This window comes from Pecten maximus, chromosome 1, assembly GCF_902652985.1.
Source record: "Pecten maximus chromosome 1, xPecMax1.1, whole genome shotgun sequence".
Taxonomy (NCBI): Eukaryota; Metazoa; Mollusca; class Bivalvia; order Pectinida; family Pectinidae; genus Pecten; species Pecten maximus.
This window is the reverse complement of record NC_047015.1, coordinates 32,117,142-32,131,727: the sequence shown is the minus strand read 5'-3', so window position 1 is coordinate 32,131,727 and position 14,586 is coordinate 32,117,142. Positions and strand designations below refer to the sequence as shown.

At 36.4% G+C, this 14,586-nt stretch overlaps 1 protein-coding gene across 2 annotated transcripts in view; it reads left to right on the top strand.

Annotated features, from left to right (window-relative positions):
* Window positions 1-14,586, top strand: part of LOC117330518 (beta-1,3-galactosyl-O-glycosyl-glycoprotein beta-1,6-N-acetylglucosaminyltransferase-like) — a 52,776-nt gene that overhangs the window by 10,335 nt on the left and 27,855 nt on the right. The window contains exon 1 of one of the 2 annotated variants that reach the window (XM_033888888.1): window positions 1,923-2,404. The exons of the other annotated variant lie outside the window; for it this stretch is intronic. The gene's annotated coding sequence lies outside the window, so the exon portion shown is untranslated. Of the gene's footprint in view, window positions 1-1,922; window positions 2,405-14,586 lie in introns of those variants that run through there. 2 annotated transcript variants of the gene reach the window in all.

Sequence of the window (14,586 nt, the reverse complement as noted above, 5' to 3'; positions counted from 1 at the left end):
ACAACCACAACTGTCCGTTATCTCAGTTTCCTGAGGAACTGAAGCCATGGTGTGTTTTTTCAGAAATGCCAATTTCGGGTAAATACATGTATACAGATGAATACTAGTATATGAAACAATATATGATTGACTCTCTTTTGTTTCGAAAAGCAACACATCTACAGAACACCTTTTAGTCCGATGCTCTACCCAATGAACGATGTTGTTTCTCATTGTCTAGGCAAAAACTGAGAGCCCCAGGCTTCTGCATGTGGTAGTATTTATAGAAAAAAATTAAGGCGCTACTCCTATACTATGTTAACCAGATGTAATACTTCAAGATCGGACGATGCATCGACTGTGAAATGGAAGTGGGCTATCTATCCTACAACTGTTTTAAAACAGACAGTCTGGATGGTCAACAATTACAGTTTGTAGTATTTAGAGAGCTGTCGACCAATCAGATTTCCCGATGCAAAACCGCTCTATAATACGTCGGCTATCATGACCGGTTTTGGTCCATTTTCTCATCTTTAAATCAATTTCACAAGACAAAATATTAAAATGCATTGCTATTCAAGTATTCTAAACCAAGGTACGTTACTGAAAAGTGTGTGCATTTGATATTTTGTATTAAACTTTGAAAATCAAAGTGAATCGAAGCTCAACCCCTAGTTCCGATTTTTCTTTTTATAAATAATGTACTTACCAGAAGCAGACGCATTTGGTCTCGTTAAATGCTTTACATGCAGCGTTGAAAGAATTTATTGGTCCAGTTCAGTTACTTTCTTTTTCTTTTCTTTTTTTACAATTTGTATTTTACAATATTTCTTGTTTGACGGTTAGACGGACAATTAATTACATATTTGCTCCGTTTGTAATCTTTTTAGTCAAAAGCTGTGTTAGGCGTGCGGATCATTCTCTATACACAGAGACGTCGTTCCTTACTCTCACTTACAAGTGCACAAGAGGACTTTCGTTTAGCGTCAAAATACACTTTCTACATACAATGTATTACGTAATTGTTTTTCTTAACGAAAACATATGCGTCTGACGAACAAAAATACATTATGTATCGTAACCGATCACTAAAAGACAGTAATACTTATGGAGTTGCCATGTTACTAAACAACAGGCTCATCTTGTCTTCGTGTGGGACGTTATTTTCAGTTCAAAAATCGATTCAACACTTGGAACGTCGACAAAAGTGTTAAAACAGTTGTTACAATATAGCCTCGCTGTATTTCGGTCTATCCTAGTGTTTTCTCTACAGACCGTTGCGTTATCTTTATGAGGCGCCGTTTTACTATTTATTCCCATTTGGTGATATCACCTATTCATTTTTCGAATAAGTGATATGACCTATTCGAAATGGTGATATCACCTATTCGTTTCATTAAGTGATATCACCTATTCGAATGAGTGATATCACCTATTCGAATTGGTGATATCACCTATTCGTTTCAATAAGTGATATCACCTATTTGAATGAGTGATATCACCTATTCGAATGGGCGATATCACTTAATGAAACGAATAGGTGATATCACTTATTCGAATATGTGATATCACTCATTAGAATAGGTGATATCACCTATTCGAATAGGTGATATCACTTTAAAAAGTTCTTAAGTGATATCACCTATTTGAATAGGTGATATCACCAAATGGGAATAAATAGTAAAACGGCGCCCCATATATCTTGGACCTCTGCAAACGGTATATATGTATGCATTGTGGAAGGGATTGGACTACGTAAGGAAGTAGTTCCTAATCAGTAATTCATAGCTTCTGTGTACTTATTCTATCTGAACGTTCAGTCTGTTTGGAGATGTTGATGTGATGAGCAGACTGTTGTGTGGAGGAGAGGGGATGGGGGTTTGAGTAGTTATCGTGTAGGGGAGAGGATGAGGGCTTGAGTAGCTATCGTCTATCTGACTAGTGTCCAGATGTTAACACATTGTGTGAGTACTCATTCTGGGTCACCATCATAGCTAACTCTAACGTACTGACATACCATGTAGTACATGTACGTCACCCCGCCTACAACTAGCCAAATCAATATGTTGTGGTATTCCCACTTGCCTGGCAGTACCGATCATGCAGACATTAAATTATCGGATTTAACGGGGAAATGATTATGGTATACCTGGTAATCCTTCTATAACATTGACTACATGTATGTGTAAAAGTGATATAATGTATACCATGAAAACGTGGATGAGAAGTCATGTTCATATGATAAAGAATGAGAAAAATACGCCAATGTAACCGTACAGAACATTATCGATCAATGGCACACTCGTATCCACACACAATGTATGTGTACGGTGAGCTTGGAATGCATCTCTGGGGGACGAAGTCTAAATCAGAGCTCAGCAGTTTCTCAACCTGTCTTTTGGATCATAGGATATTCTACATGAACGTAAGTAATATGTCATGTTTAATATGGTATACCGGACTTACATGTATGTTTGATTAGAGAACAGGAAACACATCATTATAATATCTATTGAATGCCTATAGGCTAATTATAACCTAGTACAGATGTACCCGAACAGAATGTAATGACAAGATACATGTAGTTCACATCAGTCACATCATACGTCAGTCACATAACATGTAATATAATATACACAACAGTCACATAACATGTATTATAATATACACACCGGTCACATAACATGTATTATAATATACACACCGGTCACATTACATGTATTATAATATATACACCAGTAACACTACATGTATTATAATATACACAACAGTCACACTACATGTAATATAATATACACAACAGTCACATTATATGTATTATAATATATACATCAGTAACACTACATGTATTATAATATACACACCAGTCACACTACATGTAATATAATATACACAACAGTCACACTACATGTATTATAATATACACACCAGTCACACTACATGTATTATAATATACACACCAGTCACACTACATGTAATATACACACCAGTCACACTACATGTATTATAATATATACACCAGTCACACTACATGTATTATAATATACACACCAGTCACACTACATGTAATATACACACCAGTCACACTACATGTATTATAATATACACACCAGTCACACTACATGTATTATAATATACACAACAGTCACACTACATGTATTATAATATACACACCAGTCACACTACATGTATTATAATATACACACCAGTCACACTTCATGTAATATAATATACACACCAGTCACACTACATGTAATATAATATATACACCAGTCACACTACATGTATTATAATATACACACCAGTCACACTACATGTATTATAATATACACACCAGTCACACTACATGTATTATAATATACACACCAGTCACACTTCATGTAATATACACACCAGTCACACTACATGTATTATAATATACACACCAGTCACACTACATGTATTATAATATACACACCAGTCACACTACATGTATTATAATATACACACCAGTAACACTACATGTATTATAATATATACACCAGTCAGACTACATGTATTATAATATATACACCAGTCACATTACATGTATTATAATATACAAACAAGTCACATCACAGGACTTAAATCTCGATAATAAGCCTGAATGATTTCTTGCAGTAAAATATATCTCGAAAATACAGTCTATATAATATCTTACCCGTTAGGCATGACGGACCGAGACACATCACGATTTGAGTATTTTAATTTATGTTTTGGATTTGTTCCCGACTGGACCATTTTAGTGAGTCCTTCATTGTGTAAGATTTTTATACACAAATATACCTGGTACTTATATACATAACAGCCATTCATGTGTAGCAGCCGGCAGTGACAGTGACAGTGATAGTGACAGTGACAGTGACAGTGACAGTGACAATGACAGTGACAGTGACAATGACAGTGACAGTGACAATGACAGTGACAATGACGGTGACAATGACAGTGACAATGGCAGTGACAATGACAGTGACAGTGATAATGACAGTGACAATGACAGTGACAGTGACAATGACAGTGACAATGACAGTGACAGTGACAATGACATTGACAGTGACAATGACATTGACAGCGACAATGACACTGACAATGACAGTGACAATGACGGTGACAATGACAGTGACAGTGACAATGACAGTGACAATGACAATGACAGTGACAATGACAGTGACAATGACAGTGACAGTGACAGTGACAGTGACAGTGACAGTGACAATGGCAGTGACAGTGACAATGGCAGTGACAGTGACAATGACAATGACAATGACAATGACAGTGACAGTGACAATGACAATGACAGTTACAATGACAGTGACAATGACAGTGACAGTGACAATGACAGTGACAATGACAACGACAATGACAGTGACAGTGACAGTGACAATGACAATGACAGTGACAGTGACAGTGACAGTGACAATGACAGTGGCAATGACAACGACAGTGACAGTGGCAATGAGAGTGACAGTGACAATGACAGTGACAGTGACAGTGACAGTGACAATGACAGTGACAATGACAGTGACAATGACAATGACAATGGCAATGAACAGTGACAATGACAGTAACAATGGCAATACCAGTGACAGTGACCGTGACAATGACAGTGAAAATGACAGTGACAATGACAGGGACAATGACAATGAACAGTGACAATGACAGTGACAGTGGCAATGACAGTGATAATGACAGGGACAATGACAGTGACAATGACAGGGACAATGACAGTGACAGTGACAATGACAGTGACAGTGACAATGACAGTGACAATGGCAATGACAGTGACAATGACAGTGACAGTGACAGTGACAATGACGGTGACAATGGCAGTGACAATAACAGTGACAATGACAGTGACAATGGCAATGAACAGTGACAATGACAGTGACAATGGCAATGCCAGTGACAGTGACAATGGCAATAAACAGTGACAATGACAATGAACAGTGACAATGACTGTGACAATGGCAATGAACAGTGACAATGACAGTGACAATGACAGTTACAATGATAGTGACAATGACAGTGACAATGACAGTGACAATGACAGTGACAATGGCAATGACAATGACAGTGACAATGACAGTGCCAATGGCAATGAACAGTGACAATGACAGTGACAATGACAGTGACAGTGACAATGACAATGACAGTGACAATGACAGTGACAATGGCAATGAACAGTGACAATGACAGTGACAATGACAGTGACAATGACAATGAACAGTGGCAATGACAGTGACAATGACAATGCCAGTGACAGTGAGAGTGACAATGACAGGGACAATGACAGTGAAAATGACAGTGAAAATGACAGTGACAGTGACTGTGACAATGACAGGGACAATGACAATGAACAGTGACAATGACAGTGACAATGACAGTTACAATGATAGTGACAATGACAGTGACAATGACAGTGACAATGGCAATGACAATGACAGTGACAATGACAGTGCCAATGGCAATGAACAGTGACAATGACAGTGACAATGACAGTGACAGTGACAATGACAATGACAGTGACAATGACAGTGACAATGGCAATGAACAGTGACAATGACAGTGACAATGACAATGAACAGTGGCAATGACAGTGACAATGACAATGAACAGTGGCAATGACAGTGACAATGACAATGCCAGTGACAGTGAGAGTGACAATGACAGGGACAATGACAGTGAAAATGACAGTGAAAATGACAGTGACAGTGACTGTGACAATGACAGGGACAATGACAATGAACAGTGACAATGACAGTGACAATGGCAATGAACAGTGACCATGACAGTGACAATGGCAATGCCAGTGACAGTGACATTGACAATGACAGTGACAATGACAGTGACAATGACAGTGACAATGACAGTGACAATGACAGTGACAATGACAGTTATAATGACAGTGACAATGACAGTGACAGTGACAGTGACAATGACAGTGACAGTGACAATGACAGTGCCAATGGCAATGAACAATGACAATGACAGTGACAATGACAGTGACAGTGACAATGACAGTGACAATGACAGTGACAATGACAATGACAGTGACAATAACAGTGACACTGACAATGACAGTGACAATGACAATGACAGTGACAATAACAGTGACACTGACAATGACAGTGACAATGACAATGACAGTAACAGTGACAATGACAATGACAGTGACAATAACAGTGACACTGACAATGACAGTGACAATGACAGTGACAGTAACAGTGACAATGACAATGACAATGACAGTGACAAAGATTTTATTCTCATAGACCTATAAAGTGTAGAGAATTACATACATACAAAATTGTAAGGTCATATGTTATAATACATGGATACATTTGCTAAGCAAGAGAATATATCAAATAGTGTTGAGTCGTATACTTGTTTGCTTTACTAATTTCACAAGTAATTGCATTCCATCAGGATTTTTTTTAATCAGATAAGTAGATGGGTAATAGTATACAACACCATTCGTCCAATGCATTTCCCTCCAGGTGTGCTCACCTGCTGATTATTCAGGTGTGACGAGTACGTGACATTTTTTTAATGACTGGGAACATTTTTTGGTATCACATGATTGTAGAAGTCTACTTTTGGCGGGAAACCTGGAGACTAAGTTTACCTCAAGTTGAATGTAATGCTATATGCTATATATATATATGGCTGTGAGGTTTAAGGTTCTTAAAGGAAACCAATTTTTTAGAATGACCTCATCTAGACAATTATAAGCATATTCTTAAGTTAAAAACATCCACACCTAACTTGATAGTGTATGGAGAATGGGAGGATTTCCATTGAGTGTAAACATAAAATCGCGTAATGTTGGAATCTGGGCCAAAATGATAGAATCAGCAAATAACAAACTAAGATACAAACTGTATAATATATCTAGAAATTATAATACACCACAGTCGAACTACATCAAAAATATTTTTGACGAATTTATCTATAAATGTTTCTTGAAAATCAAGAACTTTCTAGTATAGACTGGTTGAAAAGCACTGCTTTCCATACACTCAAATAATATGTTCATATATAGTTGGAAAAGCGATGTTTTCAATTCCCCTTAAGGAACAAACTATAGAATTTACAAACAAGATTTAGTATAACAAAAATATCTACTAGATCTCGCTCCACGATTAGCTCTCCTCTTTTGTAAATTCCGAATGGGTAAGATCAAATTACCAGTTGAATACGGTAGATGGAGCAACATTCCCAGGGAAAATAGAATCTGTAACCTTCGCAACAAGATCGATAATGGAGACGAGTTTCATTTTTTATTTCATTGCATCAGTCACACCACAGGTAATATAATGTATACGTCAGTCACACCACAGATAATATAATATATACGTCAGTCACACTACAGGTAATATAATAAATACGTCAGTCACACCACAGGTAATATAATGTACACATCAGTCACGCCACAGGTAATATAATGTATACGTCAGTCACACCACAGGTAATATAATGTATACGTCAGTCACACTACAGGTAATATAATGTATGTCAGTCACACCACAGGTAATATAATGTACACATCAGTCACGCCACAGGTAATATAATGTATACGTCAGTCACACCACAGGTAATATAATGTATACGTCAGTCACACTACAGGTAATATAATGTATGTCAGTCACACCACAGGTAATATAATGTATACGTCAGTCACACCACAGGTAATATAATGTATACGTCAGTCACACTACAGGTAATATAATAAATACGTCAGTCACACCACAGGTAATATAATGTATACGTCAGTCACACCACAGATAATATAATATATACGTCAGTCACACTACAGGTAATATAATAAATACGTCAGTCACACCACAGGTAATATGATAAATACGTCAGTCACACCACAGATAATATAATATATACGTCAGTCACACCACGGGTAATATAAAGTATGCGTCAGTCACACCACAGATAATATAAAGTATGCGTCAGTCACACCACAGATAATATAATATATACGTCAGTCACACCACAGGTAATATAATAAATACGTCAGTCACACCACAGGTAATATAATAAATACGTCAGTCACACCACAGGTAATATAATAAATACGTCAGTCACACCACAGGTAATATAATAAATACGTCAGTCACACCACGGGTAATATAATGTATACGTCAGTCACACCACATGCAAATAGAGGTTACACAACTCATGGTTTTCTATAGGGTATTTCATTTACTCGAGTTAGTTATTTTTCCAAAAGTTACAAAAACACGAGCTTTATTCCACGTGTAGTATAAACTGAATATTATTCAACAGTTGTAATGATCGTTTTATGCCTTGGTAGTTGAATAACACCTACATGTACCTATTGTGGTAGCATATCATTTCCACCACAATAGGTAGGTGTTATTCAACTTAATCAAATTGTAATATTGCAATACATTTTCAATATTTTAAATTTTGCATATTGATAAGCGGTCATATCCTTATACCACACCTGATATTGTGAAAAGAATTCATTCTCAGAATAGTGTTTTTTAACTGTGGCAGACACAGGTCATACAACCTCGTAGTTGTTGTACAATGTATATAGTATATCTTATTTTTCCTAAGTTAAAAATAAACACTCGAGTTAGTTATTTTCAAAAGTTACAGAAACACGAGCTTTAACTTTTGAAAAATAACTAACGAGATTAAAAGAAATACCATATACAAAACCACGAGTTTATGTGACTTGTTTCTACCACAATAGAAAAACATGTTCTGAGAATGAAGTGACCTGTGTTGTGTCAACGTGTGTTCCGTTCCTTTCACAAAATCAGGTGTGGTGTAAGAATATGACCTACTATGAAGTGCCGCAAATTTCAGAAACTGTTTGGAAATACTACAATTTATAACAAATCATAACAAAATAATTCTTTCAAAGCAATTAATTGATAAAAAAAATCTTTATATATCTTCAAGAATATAGCAAAACAACTGCGAACTACTTCTTATGTGTTATCATTTCCATGACATCGTGAAGTGGCCTTCAAGTGTTCGCCAATCAATTTCATTGAACCACATGACTAAAAAATAGTCCCGGTCGAAGGTCATCGTTTCAACCAATCAAAACGCAATTAGAGTTTATTCCACGTGTGGTATAAAACTGAATGTTATTCAACAATTATAATTAGGGGATAGTACGTTGTTTTGAGTGGTTATACTGGCGATTAGAACATGAAATTTGGTTTGAACTCGAGACCGATAGGTCGAAAGTTTAAACCAAATTTCATGTTCTATTCGCCAGTATAGCCACGAAAAACAACGTACTATCCCCATTCTAACACGTTTACTATCGCATATATTTAGAAACATTGTTTTACATCCCTACAAGTACGCTGTTAAGTACTCTGTGACCTCCGCTATTGACGTGTCACATTGTGGCGGATTGACCAATCAAAAAGAAGCTTTCAAAGTTGGTCAATTGGCCACGCCCATACTGGCGAGAGTTCGATCTGTATGTTGACGAAGCGGTGTTTTTGGATTGCTGTAAAAGTCCTGTTACCGAAGATTAAACGACATATTTGGATTTACTCTGCAGTATGCATAACGACATGTGCATTTTGCCAAAGTCAGTGTTGATGTGTTTCTACAGGCTCAACCGTGAATGTGAAGTTGTGTGCACTTGTTCCATTTAATTTCGGATTTTACTTGGTTAGTCAAGAGGTATAATAGTAGTGTCGTTTCAATCAATAAATGACGGTAAGAATGATGTTAACTATTTTTGTTAAATTTATTCAGTTCTTTCGATTCCAATCTCATGGGTCATTAATCATAAATGGTGCAGAGTGTTGAATTTCGCTACGAGTCGAACGCCATATTGTTTTGATTAGAAACGGGATCACGGTTCTATCGCAGATTAGAACATGGTTCCTAACCAATCAAAACACGCGTTGCAAACGAATCGTGTTAGAATGAGTATTTCATGCCTTGGGAGTTGAATAACACCCACCTATTGTGGTAGAATATAATATATACACCAGTCACATTTCATGTGATATAATGTATACGCCAGTTACTCCACATGTCATATAATATACACGTAGGTCACACCACATGTAATATATACGTAGGGCACACCACATAAAACATAACGTAAGCATCAGTCACATCACATGTAATATTTTATATACTAGCCACATTACATGCAATATACACGTCAGCCACACTTCATATCATTTGAAATATACATCAGTCAAACTATATGTAATATCCATTTCAGTCACACAACATTTAAAATACAGTTCACGTACCTTACATGTAATATACTCGCCAATCACAGTCACACTACATGTGTACTTGTAATATACACCTCTGTCACACTACATGTAATAACCTATGTCACACTACATGTAATAACCTCTGTCACACTACATGTTATATACACCAATATCACACTACATGTAATATACATCACTGTCACACTATATGTAATTTACACCTCTATCACACTATATATAATATGATATAATGCAATGTACACCTCTGTGACACTACATGTTATATACACCTCTGTAACACTATTTGTAATATACGCCTCTGTCAGACTACATGAAATACACACCTCTGTCACACTACATGTTATATACACCTCTGTGACACTATTTGTAATATATACGCCTCTGTCAGACTACATGAAATATATATATCTGTCACACTACATGAAATACACACCTCTGTCACACTACATGAAATATATACCTCTGTCACACTACATGAAATACACACCTCTGTCACACTACATGAAATACACACCTCTGTCACACTACATGTACTATATACCTCTGTCACACTACATGTTATATACACCTCTGTCACACTACATGTTGTATACACCAATATCACACTACATGTTATATACACCTCTATCACACTACATGTTATATACACCTCTGTCACACTACATGAAATACACACCTCTGTCACACTACATGAAATATATACCTCTGTCACACTACATGTACTATATACCTCTGTCACACTACATGTAATATACACCTCTGTCACACTACATGTAATATACACCTCTATCACACTACATGTTATATACACCTCTGTCACACTACATGAAATACACACCTCTGTCACACTACATGTAATATACACCTCCATCACACTACATATTATATACACCTCTGTCACACTACATGTAATATATACCTCTGTCTCACTACATGTTATATACACCTCTGTCACACTTTATACAATTATTGACTTTGTTGAGGTGTACACGATACCGTACATCAAGACTGTTCATCGAGGCCGCATGTCGAGATGAACAAACTCTTGACCAGGTCCGTAAAGTCTCGTGTACATGAATAAAAAAAAATCCCAAGGTTCCTTCCTAAATCATTTTGACTAAAGTCTTCAAAGTAGGCATGCAGGCTGACCTTTGGCACTTAAATATTGCCCGAATAGTTTTGTCGCATCTGAAGTATTTTTAGGGCTTTCAAAAAGTCTTTTTGTCTTCAAAATATCTTGTAATTTCTTTTCTTTTACTGTAGCGAAACGTTGTTGGGGTATCTCGTCTGCCATATTGTAAACAAAGTGATGCCGAACAATCGTTTGTTTCCAGCACTCTGATTGATTTTTGTCGAAAGTAACACGTTGCGTGATTGGAGGCAAAGATTGCCAATCTGTTCGGGCTAAAAATAGCACGAACAGGTCCGCAATGCATTGAAAATATTCCAGCTGAGTTATTTTTAGCACAAACAGGTCTTCTCACTGATAGATCATTGTGAGGAAAACAGGAAATTGGCCAACGAAAATTATTTGTTTTAGTTGGACACACAAATGTATTACAAAACAGTTATTGCCTTTTGTGGTCGGTGTACACGAGACTATACGGACCTGGTCAAGAGTTTGTTCATCGAGGCCGCACAAACTCTTGACCAGGTCGATTTAGTCTCGTGAACACCGACCACAAAAGTTAATAATTATATAATATCACACTACATAACTGGTACAATATATTCGCCTGTCACACTAATAGTTACACACATGTCTGTCACACTAAATGTGATACATACCTCAGTCACACTAAATGTGATGCACCCCTCAGTCACACTAAATGTGATGCACCCCTCTGTCACACTAAATGTGATGCACCCCTCTGTCACACTAAATGTGATACATACCTCAGTCACACTAAATGTGATGCACCCCTCTGTCACACTAAATGTGATACATACCTCAGTCACACTAAATGTAATGCACCCCTCTGTCACACTAAATGTGATACATACCTCAGTCACACTAAATGTAATGCACCCCTCTGTCACACTAAATGTGATACATACCTCAGTCACACTAAATGTGATACATACCTCAGTCACACTAAATGTGATGCACCCCTCTGTCACACTAAATGTGATGCACCCCTCTGTCACACTAAATGTGATGCACCCCTCTGTCACACTAAATGTGATGCACCCCTCTGTCACACTAAATGTGATGCACCCCTCTGTCACACTAAATGTGATACATACCTCAGTCACACTAAATGTGATGCACCCCTCTGTCACACTAAATGTGATGCACCCCTCTGTCACACTAAATGTGATACATACCTCAGTCACACTAAATGTGATACACACCTCTGTCAAAATACATGCAATAAATACGACTTGCTTGATAGCATTATATCAATTTTAATGTTATAATCGAATACAATACAAGTCTTGACGCGTAATGAATTGCTGATTAAAATTTGCAATTGCTTAATCAACAATCGACGTCTTCTGTCAAGGTTTAATTTTCAATGGGGCAGTTATGGTCAAATTATCGACCAGCAGGCAAGGTGAACTACTATTCAAAGTAATTTCTTGTGAACAATATAGAGCACCCCTTTTAATCCAGTCCAGTCCAACCACGTGGATATCTGATCAACTCAGCGTAATTTGTCTATGTCTGATTCATTACGATAGCTCAAACAATTATATTCAAAGCGAGAAAAACATGTCCAACGACTTTATAGGTAAGAGCGTCTATTGTGGATCGTTATTCACACCACTGGTTAATATGGCAGTTTGATAAGTATAAAAAATAACTGATGAACTTTCGGGAACACCTACAAATATGTTAATCTTATATAAATGGCCGCTAATTTAGAAACTTTGAACAGCTTGTCAGCTAACACACATTAGTCTAACGGAAGTAAGTAATGGCCATTGTGTCGGACTAAACAATGGAATAGTTAAGTCGTCGACCATTGGCTACTTCCGGTGGTTGCCTCGATAGTCGTGAGTGTTGCCTTGAACAAAGTTCGATACGCACAGGCGGCGGGTATGGTGTAAGTTTGTTACACTGTATTTTTTTTTTTTTTTTTAAGGTTGCAAATTGAATTTTATCATCCCAGCAAAAATTGAGGGATGCCAGGGTTGGGACCCCGGGTTCACCCCTCTTACATCATGACGCCTCTCACAGGAGGCCTCTTTCACATCTTTCACACATTCGTTTTTCATTTCATCCCATTTGCTCGTTTTGTAATGAAAAAAGAAAAATCATTCATTCTACAAACTTTTTCATACAGTATATTTATTTATATGCGTTTATATATATATATATTCAACAAAGCAATGTGGGAGCTACATTTGCACACATTCATGCTAAGAGCTACATTGATTGATATATTATTTTAAAATTCAACGATAAGTATAATTTCCAAAAACTCTCCAAAATAACGTATAACCATGTATGTGTGCAAATGATGTATCACCAATAGGAAACCTTAATAGAAATAGACGACACATTTCCTTTACAAAGAAGAAATAATGAAAAAGAACAAACATTGAAAAGGGAAATTTGAGTATCTATACTTATCTAATACTCAAATATCGCAATATATATACAGTATCCCCCATATTTAGCACACAAACTGTGTCACAAAGCTCCAAATAATTGTTTTTTGTTCACAGAATAAAGGAACTTAGTTAACTAAGGTGAAAACAGCATATACACTGTCACATCTACATAAAAACAAAACAAAAAAAAACAAGAAAAAAAAAAAATCATCACACATCACAAAGAGAAAAGAAAAGGAAAAGACAAAAAGAAAAAGGAAAAATAAAAAAAAAATTAAACATAAATATAAACAAACAGACATGTGGCATATGTGTAATTTCAACAAGGTACATTTATGCATAAACTCTGTCTATACATGTACAACTTTTTTTACAAATGCATTCAATCAACCTAACACATTCATTCACACGTGCACTCTTATCATACATACTTGCATGCATTAATATTTGTATATAATATATAAAATGTACAGCACAGAAACAAACATGACCCAAAAAAAGTCCACTGTGTTACCACAAGGATCAGTTGGGACTGGCATCATTTTATATATATATATTTGACTTAATTTTGAATTGCACAATCTTACACCCAAAACATATACCCATCCACTGATACACACACACACACACACACATATACAAATGCACAATGATTTATCCACATAAACAAAACTTTATATATATTACCTTCTGATAGTTTAGATAATATAAGGTATTTATAAATCATGAAATTCCAAATCTCACCTATGCCACATGCACTGGG